Source organism: Phytophthora cinnamomi, assembly GCF_018691715.1.
Source record: "Phytophthora cinnamomi strain GKB4 chromosome Unknown Contig39, whole genome shotgun sequence".
NCBI classification, from domain to species: Eukaryota; Oomycota; class Peronosporomycetes; order Peronosporales; family Peronosporaceae; genus Phytophthora; species Phytophthora cinnamomi.
Genome location: NW_027150972.1, coordinates 1 through 8,669, shown reverse-complemented (window position 1 = coordinate 8,669; position 8,669 = coordinate 1).

Genomic DNA, 8,669 nt, shown 5'->3' with positions numbered 1-8,669 from the left:
GCGCACGTAAAATATACTTTGTCCCGTTATTTATTATTGCTGAAGTCATAGCGCAAAGTATTTATTATTGAGTGAAAGCGGAACTGACATTACAATTCTTTATTATAATGTCAGGCCACTGTTGGAAAGAGTGGCACCTACCCCATGTGTCGCTGCCCTTTTGAATACCAATCGTCGTTATTTGTCACGCGCGGGCCATTGTCTTCATCAGCCATGGCCACGCGGATTCCGTCGCTGCTGTCGCCGCCCTTCTTCCTGGGCTCCCGAGAGAGGAAGGGGACGACCCAATAAACTTCTGTGCGATCCGTTGAATATTAGAATAGTGGTGTGTACTTTGAGGAATACTTTATAAAGTCTTCTGCCGTCCTGTCGAAACAACAACAGTGCAAACAAACACGGGAGTGAACACTAAAAAATGGTTTGCTTCTTTCTGGAAAGATGCCCTCCAAGGCCAATGCCGTCAGTGCGAGATTTGAAGTAAACAGGCTGAGTTTTAAGCCTACAAACTGGTAGGCTGGCCTTCAAATTGGCGCCAAATTGGCAGACATGATGCTCGACTTCGAGGTGTGGAACGAAACCACGCGAGTATTCGCACTCCGGGTTGTATAACTAGCCGAAATGCATGCTACTGCATGCACCATGAGTTTGAACGGTTGCATTGCAATGGGAGACCTATAGATGTCCTCGACAATCTATCTCTTGCGGGGATTGCTATCCTGAGATCTAGTAGCATATCGACTTTAAACTGGCACAGGACTATGGCGGCGTGGAATCTTCCGTGCGTGACATCGAAACGTGAGTGTGCAGCAACAGAAAGCTATTCTCCTTGAAGCTCGATGAAACCAGATTCATTAGCGATCGTATTAGATAATTGATAACAAAATAAACCTCCATTCAAAACCAAAAACAAAACGTCCGTACCACTAAGTATGTACAGTATACCACCGACCTGGCCTTCTTAACATACCAAGAACACAAAAGGATAGTATTACTCAGAAGGACAGTATTACTCATAAGTTTTGAGTCAAGTCCCAACGGACACTACAGCTCACTAACGACTATCAACTGCGACACGACTCGACGCTTCTCCCTCAGCATATATTCCGACTGCGCGCGCGAGTACGCCCACGCCAAGCCATTCACTCCGCCGAGCGGAGCTTTACGTTAACCACTGCTGGCGTTCGCGTAGCGCTGGCGCTCGCGTGCGCACTGGCACGATGCGTTCGCGTTGCCGTTGGCGTTAGCGGTGGCACCAGTCGACGCACCGCCGTTACGTGGAGCGGCAGGGGGCGGCAACGTTGCTGTTCGACACTGTGGTCGAGTAACCCGGACTGCCATCGTGCACGACGGTGGTTGGCGCGCCGACGTTGTAGCCATTGTAGCCATTGTAGCCGTTGTAGCCGACGACGCTCCGGGAGACCGACGCGCCGACGCTGGCCACGCCCGGCACACCGACGCTGACGCCGGGGCCTGCGTACACACCGGGGCCGTACACCTGGGGCGCCCACTCCGACGCTGGCGACGCCAGGCACGCCGACACCAACGCCCGGGACGCCAGGCAGGCCGAGCGTCTGGGCGGCCTCTTATTCGTGCGCGCCATGAAGGGCGATGGCGGCGATGGCAGCGACGAAGATTTTGCTGCTGCTGAACATGGTTGTGACGATACTTCTTGGTGGTGAGAGGTTTTGTGGAGCTTGAGATAGCTAGTGGAGAATGATCCGTGTGGATGTTGGTCGACAGAAGTTTGTGTGTAGGATCGCTTCGGGTCGATCGGGTACTGTGTACAAAGATTCGGGTATGCGATGCTCGTTGGTGGCGGTAGCGACTCGACGAGTCAGGTGGCTAATGCTTTTGCGGACACTTGTGGCGTTTGTCCACCTACGCACACAGTTGTCAGTTATATTCTACATCTCCTTAATCAAAACCTGAAGTTCTGTCTGTGACTTTGATGACAACTGCTGTCTAAATGCTGACGGGCACCGAAAACATACGTACTCTGCAAACTGCTTGATCTCTCACCAGATCGATAAAGAGCGGCGAAAGAGGTCGACGCTTCAGCATCAAACATTAGTCTAGCGCCTTGTAGCTGCTTGCAGCACGGCCGTCTGTTAGTCTCTCGTGTTTGAAGCCGCACGAAGGTCTGGGCATTGAAGTGAGGTGCCGAGCCTGGAAGTACACAATTTGAAATTTGAACGATGTTATTATACTGCGATTTGTATGCACCAAGTTGAAGTTCTACACTCCAACTTGCGTCTCTTTTGACTATGCCAGCGAGATTTGAATGCCAGAGGGCAAAGCATCCGACTCGAAGCGAATTCGTGTGCTGAAGCCCCAAAATGTCGTGTTCGGGCGCCGATGGTGTCGGATGGTAAACATAGCCATTCCACGAAGGACCACTTTGGGCGGGAATTCAATTCTATTCGGTTTGTCTGGATGAGCGAACAAGCTTCTTCATTTCCTTAAAGACATTTGCATACGTGCTTAACGACCAGACTTCCTGTAGCTCCCTGGCAACTCCTCATTTTTTCGAATCACTTTCTCAGCTCAACAAAACCTCTCACCTTCACCGGGAGTATCGTCACAACCATGTTCAGCAGCAGCAAAGAATCTTCGTCGCTGCCATCGCCGCCATCGCGCCCTCTCCAAGCGGCGTGCGCGCCGAACAAGAGGCCGCCCAGACGCTCGGCCTGCTCGGCGTCCCGGGCGTTGGTGTCAGCGTGCCTGGCGTCGCCAGCGTCGATGGGCGCCCCAGGTGTGTACGGCCCGGTATTGTACGGCCAGCGTCAGCGTCCGGTGTGCGGGCGTAGCCAGCGTCGACGCATTCGCCTTGATCTAGTCTCTAAACTTATTGATACTGGAGACTTTGACAAGGCAGAGTGCTCTTAACAAAGCTGATGGGCAAGTGAGTGCCCTTCCTCACGTTGACCAAAACAGTAAAGGCTCTCAACTCCACTACAAGCGTGGAGTGTGCGCTACATGCTTGGCAAAGTTTCCTCGACGCGACTTCTGCTTGATATTGATGATATGTTGGTGTGTTGCTGGCACATCTGTGTTGTATGTCACAGCTTAAGCGAACTCGACAGAAGTGATCGGCAAAGCCTCTATCGTGATTGCCGCATGTGACGGGAAATGCATGGGGCAGAGCTCATTCACGCTCGACAACTTCGACTCAAGTCAAAGCAGAAGAAAGTCCAGGAACAGCAACCGGAATCTCGAAACACCGGCCCAACAACAACGATTTCCAGCCTGAAGATCTCCGTGAAAGACAGTCCGCACGAAGGCTGTAAATAGCGCTCACAAGCGAGGACACGACCACGAACGCTCCGCCAGCGGAGCGTTGAACTTTTCAGAGTGGCGATAGAACTCAGGTGTCGAGTTCACAACCGCGTATCACCTCAAAGGGACTTGTCCACATGACGCTGCATCAATACCCCGACGCTGTTGATAATTTGTCAAGGCGCTGGAGCGTGTTCATGCACCGCTCCAAACCTAGGGCCCAGACAATCAGCAAGAAGTCATCGCCGAAGCTGCAGCTGGACATCCCACCCAGTATACCTGAAGCCAGCATACAGCTCTTTTTGCACCGCGCGGAGGCATATCGTGGTCTAGGACAATTGCCTTTGGCTATCGCAGACTTGCGCCACGTTGTTTCTCGACACCCGATTCAACGCGACAGCACGAGCGCTACAGCGCTGGAGACCGAGCAATCTTAAGCCTGGGAAGTTGAACAAGCCGCTTGTGCTGTGGATGACGCTGCGTTGCTTCGTGCCTTCAATATCGAGATTGGGTCAGGGCTTGCTCGGCGGCCCGAAGTCGTGAGATTCATGCGGAAAGCGCACTCGCCGCCGCTACAGCGAAAAAAAGCGGGTAACAGACTACCAATGCCACTGCAAACGTTTGTCACCGGCCGAACGCGCTTTCGACTTGATTGCGAGGCTCACATTGAGGGCGCTTCAGGCTGAGGCGACAGCAAACTCGCGCCCCATTCGAAGAGATCAGTGCACGGAGTCGCGCGTTCGCTTACTTAAGCTCGCGACTTCAAGCGCGAGATCCCGCGCGAACCTGCAGATGGAAATGGAGGAGAACCAGCAACGGCATGTCAGGCGAAATCGCCCGCGAAGACCGGAAGGGAAGGCGTCAGGAGCAACAGCGCGAAGTGGATGAACGGATAGTCATGAAGTACGAGGACGAGTGGATGCACTGGTTGGTGAGTGAAGAGCTCCGTCTTGAAAACGAGCGACAGCGTCGCGCCGAGCCGCAACGTCGTGCGGACGCCAAAGTCGCGTACGCCGCTAAGACTCGCCAAACGGGGCGGTAAACGACAGGCTGCTGTGGGTCAACGCGGTAAAGGGAATGCTAGGCGCTGAAACCAGCTTCGACTCGTAATGGGTTTCGTCTATCAAATTATCAAGGCACTACAGAAGAGAAGAACTATGACTCGTCCGACTCACGCAACAATACGTGACGGTACACGTGTGGCGTGGTTAAACATCACATCCATGTCGCCTCGTTGGTAGACACGGTGTCCGTGATGGTCGTCGAACGCAGCGAAGTAGTCTCGATATCACTTTGAACTATCTTCCAGCCGCATTGCCTCCTCGCCTTGAGCAGACAGCTCACGCGGAAACCAGAGGGCAGAGCTGGACTGAGCCGGTGTCCGATACGTCCATGACCATTTCTTGATCACGGCACTTCAGGCACTGTTTGACGGCAGATTGAGGCAAGCCGCACCCGATCCAGGAAGTCAGCGAAAACTTGGGCTCTTCTCATAACCTCGCAATAAAGTAGCCCGAGTCCCTTCGCCTGTTCTGTGTTTAACTTGCTCTGCTTCATCATCCCAGCCACATCAACTTCTTTTATGTGAGGCGTATTCCAATCAAGTTCCGCAGCTGAGCAGCTTCACGCCGAGATTGCGACCGACAGGCGGCCCGGCATGTCTCACGGGAGTCAAAGAAGCCACGAGTGTAGATGTCGACCTTGCCAGGTTTGCCCTGGCGGAAGATGTAACGGTAGCTCATCAATCGCGAACTATGCCCAAGCGCGTAAGTTCAGGGGATCTGCCGCAATGTCACCGAGTGCATCAAGAAGTACCCAACTTTCTCACCCTTGGAGTCACGAGTGTACCCCGGGACTCCAATATGAGAAAATCTCGCTGCTGGACGATACCCGTAGGCACTGCTGGGTGTTCTTCGGCAAACCCTTGATAGCGAGATAACGATAGGGATACATCTCTGTTGGGCCTCGATCGACGCCACGACTCGAGAGTCATCGATCCCGTCGTTGATGTGTGGACTGCGCGCAGCACCAGTCTTCGTCGCCGGGATAAAACACCCGAACATGCAGTCGTCCAGTATTGCCATCCGTCGTGCCGTGGGGCCATGAGAGAAGCTTACATCAGGCGGCTTGACTTCTCCACTTGTTACTGTCCCCAGCGATCCCAGACGAAGAAGAGAGCCGAAATGTAGCTTTCGGCCGTTGATTCAACGTCGTTGCTAATCTCCGATCCCGATATCTTGAAAGTGTGCGGCTAGATGACCACGACGGACTCTCGATCACCGGAACAGGCGTCGATGCCTCCTTCTCCGCTGGTTGATCGCCTTTTGCGTTGGCGATACACCTGCATCCCCTCTTTCGTGCGGATACGTCGCCACTGAGAATCTTGAAGCGTGCCTCCGTCGCGATAAAGGCGTCATTGGCGGCAACAATCTCTAACGATAGTGTCCGCGTCTTCGATGAAGGCACTTTGCTGGTCTTCGGACAGCTGCGCAACTGGGAACTGCGTTCTTTGGTAACGTGAACTTCATTTTGCGTGTTTCTTGTCGTTTCGAAATGCCCGGTGGCGATCGGAGTGCAGGTTCATAGCGACCCATGGCATCCCAGGCCTTCATTGTCTCAGCCTCTCGAGCCGTTCTCAGGACTCACGGATATTATTGTACGGTAAACAATATTTATCCTGTCATGTACCGGGGTCGGTCAGTACCATATCAGTTTGTTCTTATGGTCAGGACAATTCACACCTTCTGTACAAACTTTCCAGAGCCACGGCAATCATACTTCTATATTGGGGTTATTGCTGAATGTATTAATAGCCGCAGTAAGCTTAACGTCCAGTGTAGGATTGGGCCCCTAAAAAATCTTAAACGTTCGGACGATGATTATTCACTGGAACATATTGAAGAAGCGACCCCTATTTGGTGGTTGTGATCCCGAAATATAGTTAATCACGCGCAATCATACTCTCTGCACCAACCAGCGCAACTAACGCACAACCCCGATTCTCTGCACGTAGCTGTATACTTTGAATCTCATCTTCATCTACCACTCCGTAAAAGCTGGACCGGTATGTACAGTGCCACCTTGATCTCGACGACACGTCTCAGCGAAGCAATCGGCGATGCAATGAAGCACGAAGCAGCGACGAATCCAGTTTCTCCGTATGACAGCGCATTGTGGTTTTGCACCGCAGAGGCAGCGCACTGTACTTCTTGATACATGCACTATAATAGCTGCGCATCTGGCGTGACATTGCTTATCTCAAACATTCGGGCACTTCCCGACGATGGTACTCTGGATGAGGCCTGATCGGTTATCTAACCAGCCCAGGGTTAATTTAAATTACTTGACTGGTGTCTTGACTTGAAATTAACCTTGGGCTCGGTTAGATAAATTGATCGAGCCTCATCAATATCGAGAAGGCACCTCGCGTGACTTCAACAGAACGAGACACCACCGAGAACACGAAAGAAGTCGTTGCAGGAGAAAGTACCCGCCATCAGGTTTTAACAGGGCTAAGGACCGATCTTAAGTTCCGGCTCCAACGTCCTGGGACTAAATAACGCATTATGACTGGTCCAAGCATCCGTTGGCACGAGGGAGGAGATCTCCCAAGTCCACAGAGTTTATCTCGCGTCGTTGGGGCGGAAGGACGGGTGGTGGGGAACAGCGTTTACTACGAGCATCCAAATTGTATTGTGGGTTTATGACATCCGCAAGGTTTGTGTCTAAAACACCAAATTCCCGCTAGCCATTCTTATTTTTTGCTTGGGACGCTGGGACGGATTTCCGGAAGTTCGTCCAGGAACTCTAACTGGCAGATACTTACTGAAATAACTTACAGGGGCCTGCCGCCGGGCTCTTCTCCAGCGGGTAGAAAAAGAGTTTACGACCATCCCGCGTTCAGTATTTACCTCAACGTCAAGCATCTCGATCTGGGTGTAGATATCGAGGGAACTGTAGTCCAAGTTTATGATGGGCCAACATACGCCAGATCTACCATTTTCTTAATTTCTCAGAGCATAGCCAAGGAACGGAAGCAAAATACAAGGGGCTACGATGTGGTGGTGGAATGTGGAATTTAAGGTGAACAGGCTTATTACTTTCTTTCAATTCCACCAAACACAAACAGAGCATCCCGAAGGAGTGTCCGATGGAAGGCGTGGCTTGAAGCTTGAACAAGTCGCCTGGCTCGGAAAAAAAGTATTATAATAAATAATAATGCTATTTTTGTGCAGCATTTATTATTATTGCGATTTGAAATGACGGGGTAATATGTGCTACTTTTGTAAATATACTTTGTCCGTTATTTATTATTGCTGAAGTCGCAGCACCAAGTATTTATTATTGGTGGCGGAACTGACATTACAATTCTTTATTATAATGTCAGGCACTGTTGGAAAAGAGTGGCACCTACCCCATGTGTCGCTGCCTTTTGGAGCGCAATCGTCGTTGTCACGCGCGGGCCGACTGTCTTCATCAGCCATGGCCACGCAGTTCCGTCTGTCGCCGCGCTTCTTCCTGGGCTCCCGAGAGAGAGGGACGCCGGCTTCTGTGCGATCCGTTGAATATTAGAATAGTGGTGTGTACTTTGAGATGCTTTATAAAGTCTTCTGCCGTCCCTGTCAAAGAAACAACAACAGTGCGAAGCAAACACTACAGGGGTGAACACTAAAAATGGTTTAGCTTCTTTCTGGAAAGATGCCCTCAAAGACTGGCCAATGCCGTCAGTGCAATTTGAAGTAAAACAGGCTGAGTTTTAAGCCACAAACTGGTAGGCTGGCTAATTGAGCGCCAAATTCAGCGGACATGATGCTCGACACCGAGTGTGGAACGAAACCACACTTAGTATTCCTCCGGGTTGTATAGCAACCGAAATGCATGCTACTGCATACACCATGAGTTTGAACGGTTGCATTGCAATGGAACCTATAGGTGTCCTCGACAATCCTATCTTGCGAGAGTTGCTATCGAATCTAGTAGCATATCGACTTTTAAACTGGCGTAAGACTACTGGCGGCGTGGAATCTTTCGTGCGTGACATCGAAACGTGAGTGTGCAGCAACAGAAAGCTATTCTCCTTGAAGCTCGATATGAAACCAGATTCATTAGCGATCGTATTAGATAAGTGATAACAAAATAAACCTCAATTCAAAACCAAAAACAAAACGTCCGTACCACTAAGTATGTACAGTATACCACCGACCTGGCCTTCTTAACATATACCAAGAACACAAAAGGATAGTATTACTCCAGAAGGACAGTATTACTCATAAGTTTTTGAGTCAGAATCCAACGGACACTACAACTCACTAACGACTATCAACTGCGACGACTCGACGCTTCCCCTCAACTTGCCCATATTCCGACGGGTGTACGCGTGCGAGTACACGCCG